Genomic DNA, 18,914 nt, shown 5'->3' on the forward strand with positions numbered 1-18,914 from the left:
AGAATAGGCATTGCAGACGAAGGCTCTTCTATTCAACCTTCAGTTCCTTCCTCTTCTCTTTACCAAGGGGCTGATGACTCTCCTAGCATCCTCTGATTCTTCCTAATTTTCCTTCACAGGAATTTCCCCTCATAAATTTATTGCACATCTAATCTCGTTTTAGTGTCTGCTCCTTGGAGTATCTGCACTAATATGCCTTGTAAACTTACTCTGATGGTAAAAGGCTTTTAAGGTGCCTGCCACATGGTCTTTAAAACTGTTAGCTATTGTGGTTGTTAGTTGCAGTGGCACCAATAATGTAGGATAAAATGCAGTTAACCTGTCCCCTGTATAAAGTCTTAGAAAGCCTCATAGTTTAGTTGCTTATACCCATGCAATATAATTTTCTCTAATCACTTTGTCCCTCACACCAGCTCCGTTCAGTGGTTAGAACATCCAGTCCAGCATGAGAGTAAACTCCAGTGTTCCTTCAGAGTTCATGTTGTGATTGTTGAGAGACACTCCAGGTAGTTCAGCAGGTCTAGTTTGGGAGTTAGGGTAAGATGCCCATTGTTGGTAAACATCAAGGTCATGTTCATTAATCATTTGATCCAGCAAAAAGGCTGGTATTTTGAGATCCATCTGCTTCAGTTCTTGATATCTCTCTAGTTGGTTCCAAACTCAGGTGGGGAAGAGAATGTGTTTGAAAGTACAATGGAAAAAATAATAAGGTCCTCATGTGCTGTTTCCTCATGAGATACAATTAATAAACGTTATTGCTGAATATGACAGACGTATCGTTGCAAACCAGCACTGCAATGATGGAATTGTCAATGAATGCAACTGAAAACATTGTCTGTACATATGAGAAACCATTAAATTAGTTCACACTACACAAAAATCAATTTCAGTTGAATTTAAATACCATAAAGGTAAAAAGTAAAACTCGGATAGATTTTGAAGAATATGTGAGTGCGTATCTTTATGAAATCAGAGTGGGGGGAATGCTTACTGAAGATGTAAAAGATACAGAATTTAAGATAAAATATTGATACATATATTCTAAGCACGGCTGAGGTAGCATGCATATTCCTCCTATCCTGGCATGTCCTCTTTGCAGTGTGATGTTGATGCTTTGCCCATCAAGAGCAGGAGGGAATCTGTGGCTTTGCTATCTTGGATCTGGGCGGGATTTGTGGCTTGCTTTGAGAAATAAAAAGCAATGGGACTGATGTGGGTGACTTCCAAGCTGAGGCCTCAAGAGACAGGAAGCTTGTACTTTCATGCTCTTGGAACCAAGCTACCAAGTGAGAAAGCCTGAGCTAGCCAGGGAGAGACACCTTGTGGAAGAGAACAAAGATGCCCCATCCAAATGTCCCAGCCAACTGCCAGGCATATGAATGAGGCCATCTGGAACCAGCTATTCCCCAGTAGACCTGCCAAATGACCACAGACACTCGAGTGAGACTAGCCCAAACTGCAGAGAGCAGAGATAAGTCCTGCCCAAATTGCTAATCCACAGAATAGCACAAACAAACGATGGTAGTTTTATGTGACTGAATTTTGTAGTGATTTATTAGGAGGCAAATATATAACTGATACAATAAATAAAAACTTCTTTGCTTCGTAAAACACTCTAGACAAAGTCAAAGATAAGCCACAGCCCAAGACAATATTTGAATGAGTGTAAATTGTCAAATACTTCCTATAAAGATATATTAAAAATGTTGACAACTCAATAAGAAAAAAAAAATTAAAGTAAGCATTAGGACAGGATATGAACAAATAATTCTTAGGCAAAAAAAAGAGTAACATCCACTAAATATATGAAAAGGGGCCTAAAATTAGATGTAATCTAGGAAGTCAATATTAAAACAGGTAGGAAAAACAATTTCATACCCATTAGTTTAGTAAAACGTAAAGTATGACAAATTTTGCTAAGAAGAGATGGAGTAATGAGAGATTCCTACACTAATTGTGGTAGGATAAATTGGTACCATCACTTCAGAAAACTTTGGCAATAACTAGTAAAATCTACAATGCATGTTCTAGAATATCTATTGCAATAAGCACAATGATATATACATAAAATTATCATTAGTGCATTATTTACAATAGCAAAAAATGGAAACAGCCTCAACATGTTCATCAAGAGAATGAATCTTATGATGAAGCACTATACAGAAGTGGAAACAGGTGAACAAGTGCTAGGTTTAATGATGTGGAAAAAAAATTTTTCAAGTCATAATGTTAAAGGGAAATAGACTATGTAGACATTGCTTAAGCTTAAAAGCATAAAATAGAATTCTGCATTTTATTTATTAATACACACTTAGGTAGAAAAAAATACTATCAAATTCATAAAAATGATAAATATCACAAGCTATTAAATAGTAGTTGCTCTGGAGGAAGGAAAATATAAAGGAAATGGGAAGAAGGAGGAATATTTAACGCTTTACAGCTTAAGCGGGTTTGTGGGGATGCACGGTTTCATCAATTTATCCTTTATGAGTTCTGTACACCTGAGTTAGTTCATAATTAAAATATAGAAAAACAAACAAGCCAAGCCAGAAACAAAGATTTGCCTGAGTTTCCTAAAAAGCTACTGATACCTGAGGAGGCACTGAGATATAGCATTCAAACTCCTGCCAACTTACCAGTCCCCTAACCCCAGTCCCCTAACCCCAGTCCCATTCGGACATTTTCCTGATTACTTGTCACTAAGATCCCACCTGACACTATGGCAGGGGATCCATTTAAAATCTTCAATAGAGTAAAAAATCAAATGGATTTTTACCAATATCTAGAAAGCTGTTGATGCCAATTAATTCACTTGACCTTGGCCTAGAAAGCCACTTATTTGGCTTTTATTTGTTGTTGTGTAGATATAAATATGCATGAAAATAGTTGAAAGATGTTTATTTTTATAACTGACTGGCATAACTAAGAGCTCTAAAACCTGACAGTGTGGAAAACATGTCTCCCTTTTCTATTTTCCACACCAATAAAAAAAAGCAATCAAAATTTTTCACCTGAAGATGAGCAAGAGATCTCATAAAGAAAAAAGATGGAGCATTTGATGCAAATACATGAGATTATCTTTCGTGCATTTTCAACCAGAGTCAAAGAAATAGATTTTCATAAATTAGAGCAGCTTTCCAATTTGAAACAAGAATTCTTATTCAAGGCGACAGAGAGTTAAGAAGATGGATAGGATTGCATTTGACGGGTAGATGCTGACTAGGAAACCTATGTATCTCAGCTGTTATTAATGGGATGAAATCTGGGTAAGACTCAGGGATTTCAGAAGACAAAGGGTGGGTTTGTGTTGGGACTAAGCCCCCTTCAACTCACTTTACCCCAAATCCATATGGGAAGCAAACACCATAAATCACATGCATCTGAATCTCCATCTAATACGGTACTTCTATACTGCTTCCCATATGGATCCATAGAAGAAAATATAAGCCAACAAAAATTTATAACCAATCCCCCTATCCTCCCAACTCAGAGGAGGGGAGTAGAGAGTGGCACAGAATCCTAATGGAATTTAAATCACAAGTGACTGAATTTACTTTGATTGAGCAAGACTAGATTTTTTTTATAACATTGACACAGAGTGATCACTTAGTTATAGAGAAACAAAGTTAATTGTCGGAATCTACAAAATTTGGGGTATTACTATAAGGTAGTGAGGGAAGCAAGTAGGAGAAGCAAAAGAGTGAAAACAAATTGGTGTGGTTTCAGCTGAAGTCCAGACTGGGTGTGATTCCAAGATGAATGGTGCTGTAAACTTCTTGAGGCAAGGGGGCTGGGCTTCTGTATCCCTCATCAGTCAATCATTGGCTGTAGGCTGCTTCTTGGAGGCACAGGTACAGGTGTGTGATATTTCAGGAAAGGCAATTCCCACCAGATGAAGGCAATTCTCTGAGAAGGGGGAAGCTGTGAGCCCTAGCAAACAACGCTCAGAGCAGCTGTTGGTGGTGGGGGGTATCTGCTGGTGAAGGGATCTGGGTGGGCACCAGATCCCATATGCCCTGGGAAATCAGTTGAGTTTTCCCCCACCCCAGAATCCCAACATAGGTGGGGAAAAGCTCAAGGCTCTCTCAAATGTTCTTATTACATTAACTCTCTCGCTTCCTTTTCTCAATTCTCATTCCTCCCACAGCAATTTTCACTAAATCTAACCCAGGAAATTACTTTTACTTTCTTGTGCATTCCTCCCTATTCTACAGCCTATGGTATGGTATGGTTATCCTCTGATAAACTCCTTGGCTCTTAATATTTAAAACCTTTGGACTCAAAAGTCCTGTTTTTCTCTTAAAAACATGGCTCTTGCTATCAAATGTCTCCACTTTCAATACTATAATCTTCACTATCCATTTAAAGAAGCACTAATCAGAAACTTATGAGATTTTTCAAAACCCCTTATCTTTTCTACCCTTTTCAGTCAACACATACCATTCCTTGATTGAGTGAATGAGTGAGGAGCCACCAAAAGATATCTAAAAAGGATGATACCAAGATATCTTCAGAGATTATTTCTGCAAAGTAATTTGCATAATGAAAAAATATTGAGTATTAATTATTATATTTTGGTCTTATCTGAATGAATTAATAGTGAGTGTAATTGAAAAATAAAAAGGATTGATAAAAAGAGAAAGCGTGGGGATTCCCAGAAGACCCGCAGTCATGAAAGACTTCACACAAAGCATACTTTGGGCCATATATGAATTCAGCACCATAGTTGCAATGAAACCTTGAGGTTATTCCATGTTTACTTAATGACTTTAGAAGTGTTCTGAGCAACTTGGAATTCAGTGTTGGTGTTTGGGGGAAGAAGGGTTGCTGAGGAGATCTGGTAAATAAGCATCCTATTATTGCTAGCTATAGCTGGGAACCCACTGAGTGTCTAAGAGATTGAGAAAATAGTGATCAATAAGACTTCAGATAATAATGTATTGTTCTAAGTGTTCAGAAACAATGGCACTTCCTATTACTGAACCACGAAAATCATATTTCAGACTCAGCAATAGGCATCTCTGAACTACCGCAAGTTTCCCAATTGCGGGTATATTTCTGTAAAATCTGCATGAAGAAGATCAGGCTATTGTTTTACTCAGGCAAACTCACTCTCAAGTGGGACGGAAGGGAGGTGGCTGGGCCACATATGTCCAGCTTGCATTCCAAACTCACCAATCCCATAAGTCTTACCGCTCTCCCCAAGTGAGGAGGTGGACTAGAGTCTAAGTGTGTTCAGGAAAAATAACTATTCATGGAAACCAGAGGAGGGAAGAAAAAGCATTTTGACCCTACCTATAATGTTTGAACTACTCATTGACTGTAAAATTATATTAATATGTGTTTCTGGTACCAGTTTTCTAAACTGGCAGGTGAGCTTTATCTAAACGTGATAAAAAGATACAAAGCTGTATGTATTAGTAATTGTAAATGGTCAATCAGTTTTGTTTTTATTTGTTCATATCAGTAAAGGACAAGATATATAAATATTCTTATCTCTCTCTGCTTGTCTATCCCACACTGAAGACATTTTTAGATTCTACCCCATCATGCATGGGGTGCCGTCTGATGACTTGCATGTTCTGGAAATTATTATTTCTGGCGAACAAGAGATATAGGCCAGAGCTTCCTAACTTTTTCTACATCATATAAAAAATGTCAACATTTGTAGATATGCTAATCATTTATGCTAGTTCATATTTCTGGTTTTGCTTCTTCTGAGTACCTTGAAGTATTATATCTTATGTTCTCCTGAAGGTAGGCATCACCATGTCCTCTACTTTAGCCACTGAAACATGAGAAGTGATATGTGTCACTTCTAGGCTGAAGCTTCCAGAGTCAGTGTGTGGTTTACCAAGTTCTCCAACCTGTGCCATAACAATTAGCAATATTCGAGGTGGTGGAGGCTTTATATGCCTATATCCCAGAGAGCTGATATAATGAGTGAGATGTGCACCATCTAGGGGATGGTCATGATGGAGACTCAGACTTTTGGGGGGAGGGGGGGAAATGGGCATTTATTGAAACCTTAAAATCTGTACCCCCATAATATGCCGAAATAAAAAAAAAAGAAATAAACTGTTCGAGTTTAACCTACTTTGATACTGAAAAGTGTTACCTAGCTTATCCTGGCTGATACAGAAAACACTCTGGGGTTGGGGTAGATAGAGGAGGAGATTGCTCTTGCTAGAACTGACCAGCTCAGGGATGTCACCAAGCCCAGGACTTTCTCAGCTGCCTTGAAGGCACAGGGCAGTACAATGTCTGGGAAGCTCTTGCATTGATCATTGCTCTTTTCTGGATTGCTATATGGAAGTCTCCTGTTGCTACCACATTCAAAACGACAGTTGTTCTTTCTTTTAGTTTTATTTTTAATCGACACATAATAATCATACATATTTATGGAGTACAGTGTGTTTTGATTCATGCATACATTATATAATGATCAAATCAGGTTAATTAGAATATATATCACCTCAAACATTTGTTGTTTCCTTGTGATAAGAATATTCAAAATCCTCTCTTCTAGCTATTGTGAAATATACAATACATTATTGTTAACTATAGCCATCCTACTGTGCAACAGAATAACTGAACTTATTCCTCCTTTTTAACTGTAACTGTCAGAGTCGAAGACTAAGAAACAGGGCAGATAGCAGATGCAGGGACTTGCCAGTTGCCTGCAGGTGTTAAAGCAAACAACCCTCAAGCAGAAACTAACTAGAGGGGCTGATAATTTCAGGCAAAAACCAGCTTCAACCAGCTTGTCAGCTGTCTCTGTCACCTTACATAAACTTTGGCTAATTACAATATCATTTATATTGAGGTTTTAACATTTCTCTGCCCTTGAAATAGCCATGGCTGTTCTAAGACAACCATACAAAGTATAAAAGTGAGAGGGAACCCAATTCTAGGAGTTACTACCCAAATTGTTAGTAAAGCCAACTCCTTAGCCTTGAATATTCCTCCCCTCAATTAGTAGGACTTCAAAAGACCAAAACCCACTTTCAACCAGTGCAACTGCTCTTTTCTGAGCCTGCTCACTCTTCCCCCAAGAGTGTACTTTACCACCTGCACCCAGACTGCAGGACCCTGCCTCTGGTCTCAGCTGTTTCTCTTGGTCTCTTACTCTAACGTAAGTTTATACCCATTGACCAACCTCTCCCAATCCCCACTTCTTCCTACCCTCCCCAGCCTCTGATAACCACTATTCTACTCTCTACTCCTATGGGATCACCTGTTTTTAAGATTCCACATGTGAATGAGATCATGAGGTATCTGTCTTTCTGTGCTTGGCTTATTTTACTTACATCATCTAGGTTCGCCTATGTTGTTGCAAATGACAGGATTTAATTGTTTTCTATTGCCAATAGTATTCCATTGTGCATATATACCTCATTTTTAAAAAATTCATTCATCTGTTTGACACTTAGGTTGATTCCATATCTTGGCTGTTGTAAATAGTGCTGCAATAAACATGGGAGTGCAGATATCTTTTCAACATGCTGATTTCATTTCCTTTGGACATGTACCCAGTAGGGGAATTGCTGGATTATATAGCAGTTCAACTTTTAATTTTTGAGGAACTAATTTATATTCCCACCTATAGTGTATAAAAGTTCCCCTTTTGCTTCATCCTCACCAGCATTTGTTATTTTTTTGTTTTTTTGACAATAGTCTTTCTAACAGTGGTGAAGTGATATCTTAATATGGTTTTGATTTGCATTTCCTTGATGATTAGAGATGTTGAGCATATTTTCATATACCCATTTGCCATTTGTATGTCTTCTTTTGAGAAATGTCTATTCAGATCCTTTGCCCATTTTAAAAGCAGAGTTGAGGTTTCTTTGCTATTGATTTGTTGCATAGCTATTGTCCAGAAAAGGTGTCACCCCTGCTGATCCCTAGAAAATTCCCCACTGTTGCTATATACACTCATAGCGGTTTATTCCAACTTGTGGGTCTTCCATATTCAGACAGCGGATGCCATGTGAGGTGCTCTATCCCATCCCTGGTGAACCACAAGCATAGTGTCACCTTATCTAAGAAGCAGCTGAGAACAATGCAATGGATGCCTTTGAGTGATTAAAGGTCTAATTGTTACTTTCATTTATGGCTTGTTGCTTTAAACTATTACTACTTCAGGCATGATATATGATATGTATCTATAATTAAAGAACCAAAAGAACTAGCCACAGTAAAAATTCCTAAATTTCCATATTCCTTCTCTGTCCTCCGACCATATGCCAAGTTGTGGTAGTTCCAAGGCAAAGTGGCAGGGTTTGGTAGTGTGTGCCTTGTGTCTGGAGCTTGCTGTATGTGAAATGATAAGCAGGATTTTTAAAATGACTCCGGGAGCTCTTTCTAATTGCCTGATGATGACTTGGCAGGACCAGGCACTACCTGTACCCTAGCCATAGAGCTTGCCCGAATTCAACCTCTCATGTCTCTGGTGGTGTCCTCCCATTAGGTGCAATTGTGACTTCCTGCAGTTCTTAAGGTTTTCAGAGCCAAGTGGCTGTCTTTCCTAGAGCTCAGATGTATTAGTTAATCTGAATGCTTGCTATTAGTTATCTGAAGGCTTGACTGGGGCTGGAGCATCCACTTCCAAAGTGGCTGGCTCATGTGGCTGGCAGGTTGGGGCTAGTGGTTGGTAGGCGGCCTCGGCTCTTCTCCACGTGAACCTTCCCACAGACTGCCTGAATGTTTGCACAGCATGGGAGCTGGCATCCCCAGAATGAGTGAGAGAGAGCAGGTGGAAGCTTCTGTGATCTAATCTCCAAGGTCAGCACATTCCATCTGCTAGGAGTGGGTCACTAAGTCTGGGAATTCGAAGAGAGGGATGTTCGGCTTCACATTTTTAGAGGTGAAGTGACAAATGATTAGTGAACATATTTTAAAACTATCACATCCTGTAAATTCAGACAGCTTCTACGTGAATTCCAATTTTTTTCTATTCCACTTGTATGTCCTTTTTCAAGCTTGTACCATAAGAAGGTGGAGAAGCAGGAATGAGGCAGATGAGGTGTGCCTGTCAAACCTCAAAGTGCAAACCTACTGTGCCTCTGTTCAGTAATATAGTTTCCTCTTTTGTGAGATGATGGAAGGACAGGAATTGTATGCTTCTTTTTTTTTTTTAACTGATCCTTAGCTTTTATATATACCACATATAGCCTGTTCTTTATTCCATAATGACTTGTCTTATCTTGCCAACTATGCAAAATCTGTTGGGGATTGGTTCCACTGCCCTTGTGGTTACCAAAATCCACCAACACTCGAATTGCTTGTATAAAATGATGTCATATTTGCGTATAACCTAGGCACACCCTTCTGTATACTGTCAAGCATCTCTAGATTACTTACAATAACCTAATACAATATAAATCCTATGTAAATAGTTGTTATACTGTATTGGTTATTCATATTATTTTTTATCCTTCTATTGCTATTTTTCATTGTTTTATTTTTCTGGAATAATTTCAATCCATGATTTATTGAATCCAAGGATGCAAAAATTGTGGATGCAGAGGGTCTACTGTACATAAATAAAACCCATGACACGTGGTCTCCAGGACTACTTGTAATTTGTACCAGTGGGAGTTAATATTCTAGCAATAAACATGAAAAAAGTGGAGGCACTGATACTGTTCTTGACTTCCCAGTCTCAAGGGAGTGGCACTGACATGAAATGCAGCTAATTCTCTTGGTGTATTTACCTCTTCTTCATCCTTTCTTTCCCTCCTCCATCAATTAGTTCTTGAGCAACTACTCTGTACCAGCAAGACAGGCAGAATAGTAGCTCAGTCACCATCTTTCAGTTATTTACCATCTAAAGTTGGTCTTGGAAATCTTCTGAACTATTTATTTAAAATGTGGATTTCTGAAAGCTCTTCCAAATGTATCAAATGAAAACTTCTTGGGTGGCTATTGGGAAATCACATTTAGTAATTTTAAGGACCACTGACTCTTGTTTGATAAAATTCAGTCCTTGTTATCACAATAATAGTTTTTGACTTGTATTTTATGAATCAATGGTTCTCAAACTTTGGCAGGCATTAAATTGCTGGGTCCCATTTCTAGAATTTCTGATTCAGTAGGTCTGGGGTGAGACCAGTAATTTGGATTTCCAGTAAGTGCCCGACTGATGCCAATATTGCTGATTCAAGGATCACACTTTGGGAACCCACAATATAAATACTAATTTGTAATATTTTTCAAAGGCAGATGTGTGTTTGGTCCAATCAGGTCTAATTAAAATCCCCCCGAGTCAGAGAACTTAGAAGCTAAAGTGCATGATGGAGATCATGATGTCGAGATTCCTTCGACACTTGGTTAAACAGATTTAAAATTTCAGTAAATTTGTCTTGGTCCGTAAGCGAGTCAAAGCAGATATAGAAGGATAGCTGGGTTTTCTGACTCGTCTCCCAGTTTGCTCTCTGTTGATCATCCTGCCTAGAAATATTTTTATATACAATAATGTGGTGCATGATGATGTTTCAGTCAACAATGGACTGCACATATGAGGGTTGTCCCATAAGATTATAATACTGTGTTTTTACTGTGCCTTTTCTATGTTTAGTTATCTTTAGATACACAAATACTTACCATTGTGTTTCAGTGGCCTACAGTATTCAGTGCAGTAACATGCTGTACAGTTTTGTAGCCTAGGAGTGATAGGCTATACCTTATAGCCTAGGTGTGTAGTAGCATCTAGGTTTGTGTATGTACACTCTATGATGTTCACACAGTGATGCATTTCTCAGAATGTCAATTTCTCATAATGTCCCAACATTATGCAACCCATCACTGTATGTGCTTCTGGGGACAAATTATCATTGAGATAAAAAGGATAATCATCCCAGCTTAAATCAGTAAAGGTCAGAGAGGATGATGAAATTAGAAGTTTTCATTAAACTGAATAAAAACAACAAGAGGTCATCTGCCTCATAGTTAGAGAAGATGTTGAAAGACTTGTCCTGCCTTTTTGAGTATCTTAGTTAAATCATCAGAGGAGCGATTTCTTTTTATGAGACATTAAGGATAATACAGATATATGAAGCTATTTTAAACAAAGGCTGTAGCTTTGGTTGCAGAGCCTGTGACCAATTGCCAAGAAAAATATTAACATAGAAACTGATAGTCTGAGAGTATATGAATAGTGACATTTCAGATAAATATTTAGCACATGACCCCATGAGGCAAAAATACAGGACAACCTTCCACACTGTGTGGCTGCACAGACCCAAGGGCAATATAATGACTATGTCCAGCTTGTTGCTGACTAAATAAAAAGAAGCTTGATTCATCACAGATGAACAATAATTGTCTTCATCACTAATTATTTATATCATAAGGCCATCTGTGATGGTTTCATGATTTCCAAAAGAGAATGCACTCAGCTTGAAAAGGAGGAAATCTTGCCAGTTTAGAACTGACATCTGGAAGGGTTTGGAATTGAAAGGCTTAGCATGAAAAAGTGGAGCTGCTTACAGGTGCCAAAGCTGAAGCAGGACTCTGAGTAATGGCATCTGTTCTAGAGCTCAGCGTTAGGTTGGGTTCCTCAGAAATAAACCTTAAAACAGGGATGCATGTGCACATAATTTAAATAGGCAGTGCTCCCACGGGAGTGTGGTAAGAGAACAGGCAAAACAGGATGGAGACAGAAGGAAGTCAAACAAGAGTAGAGCCCCAAGGAGGGAAGATTCACCTGCCCCCACAGGGGAACTAGGGACTGTGAGATCTACCTCAAAGTTGTTCCGGGCTTTGATCCCCTTCACCTATCAGCCATTGATCAGAGGCTGCCCCACGTGCTGTGCCTCTGTGTGAACACACACAGTGCTTCAGGAGCCTGGGGAAGTTCTCCATAGAGGAGCCACAGGTGCCGGAAGTTTCAGAAAAAAAGCACACGAAAGCTGGGAAGGGCATACACGATACAAGTCTTCCAAGGGCAGCCCAGTGTGTTCACTTCAAGACCCAATCTCACTCTTGGCTTTAGGGTTGCCCCAAGGGATAAACTTCAGGAGAATTATTAGGGCGTCTGACTGTCTACTCACATGTGATTCATGTTTTCAAATACAGTTTTACTGTTTATAAAGTGATATTTTGATCTCCATCCAATTGATCCCTACATTTTTTTTAGATGGGGGGGGTCTCCCAATGTTGCCCAGGCTGGTCTCGAATTCTTGGGCTCAAGGGATCCTCCTGCCTCAGCCTGCCGAGTAGCTGGGACTACCGGTGTGCGCCACCACAGCTGGCTCTATCCCTACATTTTTTCCCCCTCTCAGTTGGCTTGGAATTATTAATAAAAAGAGGAACAGAAGGTGCTTTTGCTTCTGTTTTATTTTGTTTTAACTCCTTAAACTCTCCCAAATATGTATCAAGGGTTCTCTTGTCTTTGAGTTGATATGAGGGAGCCAGCCTTCTTACAAAATATTTTAGATGACACTGGCTGGTACACAACACTTGGGTGTATCTTAGACAACATCACTTGCTTATCTCATAGTCAAACCTCTAGGCAGCACCTCTGGAAACCCTAAGCAGGCTGCCAAGAATCAATACAGCTGTGCACCAACATGTGCAATATGCTTCCCTCCCTAATTGCTTAATGTAGAACTCTGGCATCCAGGTGCAAGGTCTCTATGCCCTAGTGAGGCAAGACAAAAAAATTCTACATTATAAGACATAGATTTATCAGTCTATAGAAATACATTTCAGTCATGTGTCAATGTCTTGTAAACTTGGCGATTATTTTTTTCAACCAAGTTGGAAATAGGAAGAAAAGAAAAAAAGGTCTGAGAGAGCCATCTTCTGGAGAGATCTGTTATGACCACAGTAGATTGTGCCCCTTTTTTCCCTATATACTTCCTGCACCTCTGCCAAAACTGAACTTACAATCCTTTTTGCCAAGCCTACTTCTCCTCTATAGATGACCTACCTCGATGAAAGGAAGACCATCCGTGCAGTTGCACAAGCCTGGAACCCTTGGAATCATTATAGGTTCCTAGATCTCTCTCCTCGATACATCTAATCTGCCCTCCAATTCTGCCAACTATATCTTTGGCCACTTCTGTCCTTCCCCAACACCAGTGTTCCTTCATATATTTCTTCACCATTAATCATATTGACCAGCTCTCCCATGAGGTCTTCTTATCTTTAGTATTAACTCTATCTAGTACATATTCTATAATGTGTGTAACGTTTTTGTTTTCTCTAAAATGTAGATTTAATTGTGCTGATCTTTGATGTAAATGATTTCATACATCTCCACTGTGGCAGGCAGATAATGGCTTTCAAAGACATGCTCACATCCCCATCCCTGGGACTGTGAATGTTACTTTATTTGGAGAAAAGAGTCTTTGGACATGTAATTCAGTTAAGGATTTTGAGATAAGAAAATTATTCTGTGTGGACCCTAAATACTATCGCAACTATCTTTATGAGAGAGAAGTAGAGGGAGGCAGATTCACAGTGAAGACACTTCGAAGATAGAGCAGAGTGGATGAGGTTGCAGCCACGGAGCTCCAACAGCCAGCAGAAGCTGGCAGGGGCAAGGGAGGGCCTCCCCCCTTGAGCCTCCAGGGGCCGGGCAGCCCTGTGGACACCTGGATTTCAGACTTCCAGCCTCCAGAATGTGAGAGAATAAATTCTTGTTGTTTAAAGTCACACAGTTTGTGGTAATTCGTAATGGCAGCTCAAGGAACCTAACAACCTACTGTCCTTAAGATAATGGTCAAACTATTTTCATGTTACTCATGGCCACTGGTGATCTGGGCTATGCCTTCATTTCCTAATCCAATCTCTTGTTATTTTCCAAATAAACTCTGTGTGTAGTGTCTGGGATAATTGAAAGGTCTTGCTTTGTGCCATTTCCTTCTTCAGCTTCCTGCAATTACATGTGCTCTTACATTTCTCTAAAACTCCCAAATTCTTCTCCTTGTATAATAATCTGCCTAAGTGCATTAGAAAATCTATGTGACAGATGAGTGAGTGGGAGGGGGGGGGAGGATGTGCCAATCTGAAGTTTTAAAAATGAAACTAATTATATGGGGCAATTTGTGTAAGAATGCATTGACACATGTGTGAATTATTGTCATTCAATCATGAATGGAAATGGATATCATAAACTTAGCTTGTACTTATCAGATTTGTAATTATAGTGCTAAGTCATTCTGAACATGATTGTTGATGTTTCAGAAACATAAGTGGATTTTTCACATCTTTAAGGATGAACTTCTGCACACACATGGCCAGAGTGACAGATTTTGTTGGAGTCCAGATCCAATACACTTTACTGAGCGGTGGGACCATGTCCCAGCTGCTGAGGGCCTTGGCTGTGGATGGCTCCCTGCTGTTTTCTTCTTTCCCAGTAACCTGCAGCCAGAGTGACTGACAAGGAGGTACTAAAGACCAGCCCACTTGCCTAGGGCAGGATCAACTCTGTAGTATAGAAAGGGCTCCAGGGTATTCCCTGGGATCATTTGAAGCTTTCTGGCTGAGACCACATCCTTCCTTTGCTCCTTCTTCTGTTCCACCTGTTCCCCTCACCCCATTTCTCCTGAGAGCACTTCCCCAAGAAATCACTTATCCTCAAATTCCCACCTCAGACTTTATTTCTATGAAATGTGACTTAAGACAGGGAAAATTTCAAACTTTATTACTATTAATACCAGTCCTTGTAGCTCAAGTCCTTAATCAGCCAAGCAATGCAGCAAAACCTCAGTTATCTGACATAATCTCATATGCAGTAATGATAATAAATGGAAAGGTAGCTTCAAAGACATCGAATGTCTCATGAAGCCAAATCCTTTTTACATAGCCTTTTACAGAATGCATGAGTGAATGAGTGAATGAATGAGTGTTCTAAAGAAAGAAACAGACTGTAATAATACACTGTGGCAATTTTCTAAAAGCATACACAAGTGCCAACGCTCCTCAGTGAAAGTGTATTGTTACACAGAGTTTGAAACTCAACTTCTCCATAATCTAAGCTTCCTTCTACAACAACAAGGGGAAAAGTGGGTATCCTTTTTTGATCCGCACTTTTCGCCATTATTTTAACAATCACCTGATTCATCAGCTTGGAATCAAAAATGGTTTTAGTAGACAAATCTATGCTTAGGCCCAGGTAACTGGATATTTCCGAGAAGTAGGTACCAGAACTTTTGAAATAACTGTTATTTTAAGAATTATTTCACCATTATCTCACCATTTTTTAAAGGACTATAGCGCTTTTCACCATTATTTTAAGAATCATTTGATTCATCAGCTCAGAACCTAAAATGGTTTTGGCAGACAAATCTATGTTGAAGCCCAACTAACTGGATATTTCCAAGAAGTTGGTACTACAGCCTTTAAAATAACCATTATTTTAAAATTATTTCACCATTATTTTAAGAATGGTAGCAGTTTTCACCATTATTTTAAGAATCATTTGTTGGAGTTGGTTTTTGTGAGAGATGGAAAGTGCAGGTCTGCCGTCAGTCTTTTGTTTGAGTTGATTATTTTGAGAGATGCGAAGTGTGCATTTTTGTGAGAGGTGAAAAGTGTGGATCCTGTTTCAGTCTAGCAAGCAGTGGACCCTAAGAAGAAAACCCATTTCCTTCCTGCCATGTACAGTTTGTATAGCCTTGAGGAAGGTGCTAGATGACATCATAATGTCATGGGGAGGAATCAATGATTCCATACTGTGCATTGTGAAAGTATTACAAAGCACCAAGACCTTTACAAACATGGATCATTATTATTGCTATGTTCAATAGCCAAGAGGCTTATCATTCATCTGTCCTTTATTCATTACACTTACAGGAGTCAAATTTCATGGAAGCAAGTGAATATCTAGTTGTATTAAAAATTAATTTTTAATCTATTTTAGGTCTTAGATTTAATGCAAATTCATTCCACTATTCTACACTGAATGACCAAAAAATTTCCATAATAATGACATTGTATTTAAGTAGAATATGAAATTATGTTTATCAGCCTCTATAGTTCATTACATATACAGAAACTAATTATCTCCTAGGTGCCAAGCACAATCCCAGACTATAAGCAACAGAGGTGAACAAAACATCAGGAATCACTTTGTCCAGAAGGAAAGAGAAGCATTATATTGATACACACGGCAAGGGTCATATATTTACAAGTTGTGGGGACTTTGAGGAAAGAACATAATGAATGCTCTGAGAGAGAAAAGCAGAGGCAGCCTCTGATATACAGTGTTCACAGAAGATCTCTCGGAGGAAGTATTAGCTGACATCTGCATGGTAAGTAACAATTGTCCAGGAGAAGAGTTGGGGGAGAAAACTCAAAATACTGAAGACAACCTCTGAAATGGCCTCAAATAAGAAAAACCTTTGTGCAGTGGACAAATGGACAGGCATGGTGGAATGAAAGTGTCTGTTCTAGGGCAGAGAATGAAGGCATGACATTTTAAAAGGGTAGTCATCAAATCACTGGGGGCAAGATAAACTTCTTTGTGCCCCAGTTTTTTCATTTATCAAATTGAGCTAACAATAGCGCTTACTGTTAAGTTGAAATCAATTAATATGCATAGAGAACTTAAATTTGTGCTCTGCACATAGCCAATGTTTGTACAAGTTTATTATTCTTATTATATTAATATAAACACATCTTGTTATTTTCAAGTTGTTGACTCAGTCATTAATGACAACTCAGAAAATGTAATTATGGTTAAAAGCATAATACAAATGTTTTAAACCTTGGCAAATAGCCCAGCTGAACAGAAATTGGTAGACAGGAAGGGAGAAGAAATGCAGGAAAAGTAGCAGTCTTGATAACTCATCTCACCAAGGAAGAGTCAAAGGCTAAAATCGCTAGATTAGAAAAAGGATAGCAGTGAAAGCTATTCAAAGTTACCAAATACAACCACAAAGGGAATTAAAAACAGAGATATAACTGTTGAGAAGAAGTAGGAAAGGAAGATAGCAGGGAAGGATAAATAGGCTAAATCCACATGAAGCTGAGAATTGCAACCACCTTCATCAGCATCACTTGGTTATTAGGACAAAAAACCAAGACAACCTTTGTCGAAAGGACTTAGTTGTTTGCATCAGAGAAACTTTGCCTGAAAAATATATTATTGTTCATCAGTAAATAACTTTCCTATTGCTCTCAGGAAATGCCAGTAGATCAATTATTCTGGGACAAGAGTTGTCTCAATGACTTACCTGGGAAAATGTTTTGCTTCTCAAACATTTTCTTACCCAGATTCATTTTAAGATCCTCATCTCACAAAGTAACAATCAATGCCCAATCTCAATTGCTTAAACTACTTGAGCGCAGATCCTCAGAACCTATTTAGATGTGTTCTGACTTTCCCCTCTGGGACAGCACTAAAACACTCTCAGGGTGGTATTTTGCCTTAGTGAATTTAGCTTTGCTTTATTAACAGATTGATGATATTTTAGACTTCAACACAGCAAAAAGGCAAGAGATAAGATCTAATTGATAGTTCAAGAGATATTGGTAGAAAATAGTATTTGGAAGATTTGAAGGAAGCACCAAAAAGAGTACAGCAGAAATGTACAGAAATAGTGACTTCAGAAAAAGCAGCTTAGAAACGGTCACCCAAAGAAGGGAGAGTGAAAGCAGAAGACGGCAGCTTTTTATCACAAGATTTTATGCATTATTTCAGTTTCTTGACCTATGGATATTATTTTGACAAAAACTAAAAAAAAAAAAGAAAGAAAGAAAGAAAAAGAAAATAATAGCAACATTAAATGAAAAGAGAGAAATAATTGAAAGCAAAAAACAGCAACAAAATCGTACCCGTCAGTTATCCAAGCTGTCAAACTCTGCAGTCAGGATTTTGCCTGATTTAACTTGGTTCTGCTGGTCCAGCATAATATCTGGCCTCTAGTCAGTATTCATTTAACATTTTTGTAACTTTATATAATTGATGTGTTGCTGAGTTCTCATTAAAGTCACAATGGTTAAAAATGTTTAAGTATCCTCAGTGGTTAAGATGCTGGCTTTTATTATTATTATTGGTCTATTGATTTAAGTTTCAATTGCTCCAGGTGTCAATTTGGGGAGTAAATTTAGAGACCCTCCTTTAGGATCAGGATTAAATGGTCATGGAAAAGAAATGGAAATAATTAACCTTCTTATGTGTCCCTTTACGTTCACTATTGCTATGGACTGAATGTTTGTGTACCACCTCCCCCGCCCCAATATGTTAAAATCCCACCCCCCAATGAGTTGGTATAATACTAGGAGGTAAGGCCTTTGGGAGGTGATTGAGTCATGAGGGTAGAAGGCCCAAGAATGAGATTGGTGTGCCCTTATAAAAAAAAGATGCAAGAAAGCTTGCTTTCTCTCTCTTTGCTCTTTGCTATGTAAGGCTACAACAAAAATATGAGCATTTGCACACCATGAAGCAGGCCCTTACCAGACAGCCAGTCTGCTGGCACCTTGATCTCGAACTCCCCAGCCTCCAGAACTGTGAGAAATTAATGTTTATGATTAGAGTCACCCATTCTATGGTATTTTTTTAAATGTAGAAGTCTGACCTAACTAAGACAATAGTGAATTCTTGAGAATTCAGTGCTGCAAACGTAAGTGTATTATAGCAGTTCCAGGAGTATGCTGCTTAGACATCCCTTTGGGAGAGAACCTTCCATGAGGAGCCTATTAGCTAAGAATGTCCATCTGCTATACCATTCACACAGAGTATCTACTCTTCCTGGGCTATCCCCAGCCTATTTATTGAGTACAGTGAGGGAGCCAGAATCAGGTTATCCCTACGCAAAGCAGAGCTTGTTTTAATGAGCAATCTCTACTCGGGGGCTGCACGTTGACCTGGCCAAGACCTTCTCAGAGCTGTGCTGTGCTCTGAGGCTCCTGGTACCTCCCTCTTCCCTCTCTTCTTTCACAGGTGTTAGACCTACATTGTG

Source organism: Microcebus murinus, chromosome 16 (genome assembly GCF_040939455.1).
Source record: "Microcebus murinus isolate Inina chromosome 16, M.murinus_Inina_mat1.0, whole genome shotgun sequence".
NCBI lineage: Eukaryota > Metazoa > Chordata > Mammalia > Primates > Cheirogaleidae > Microcebus > Microcebus murinus.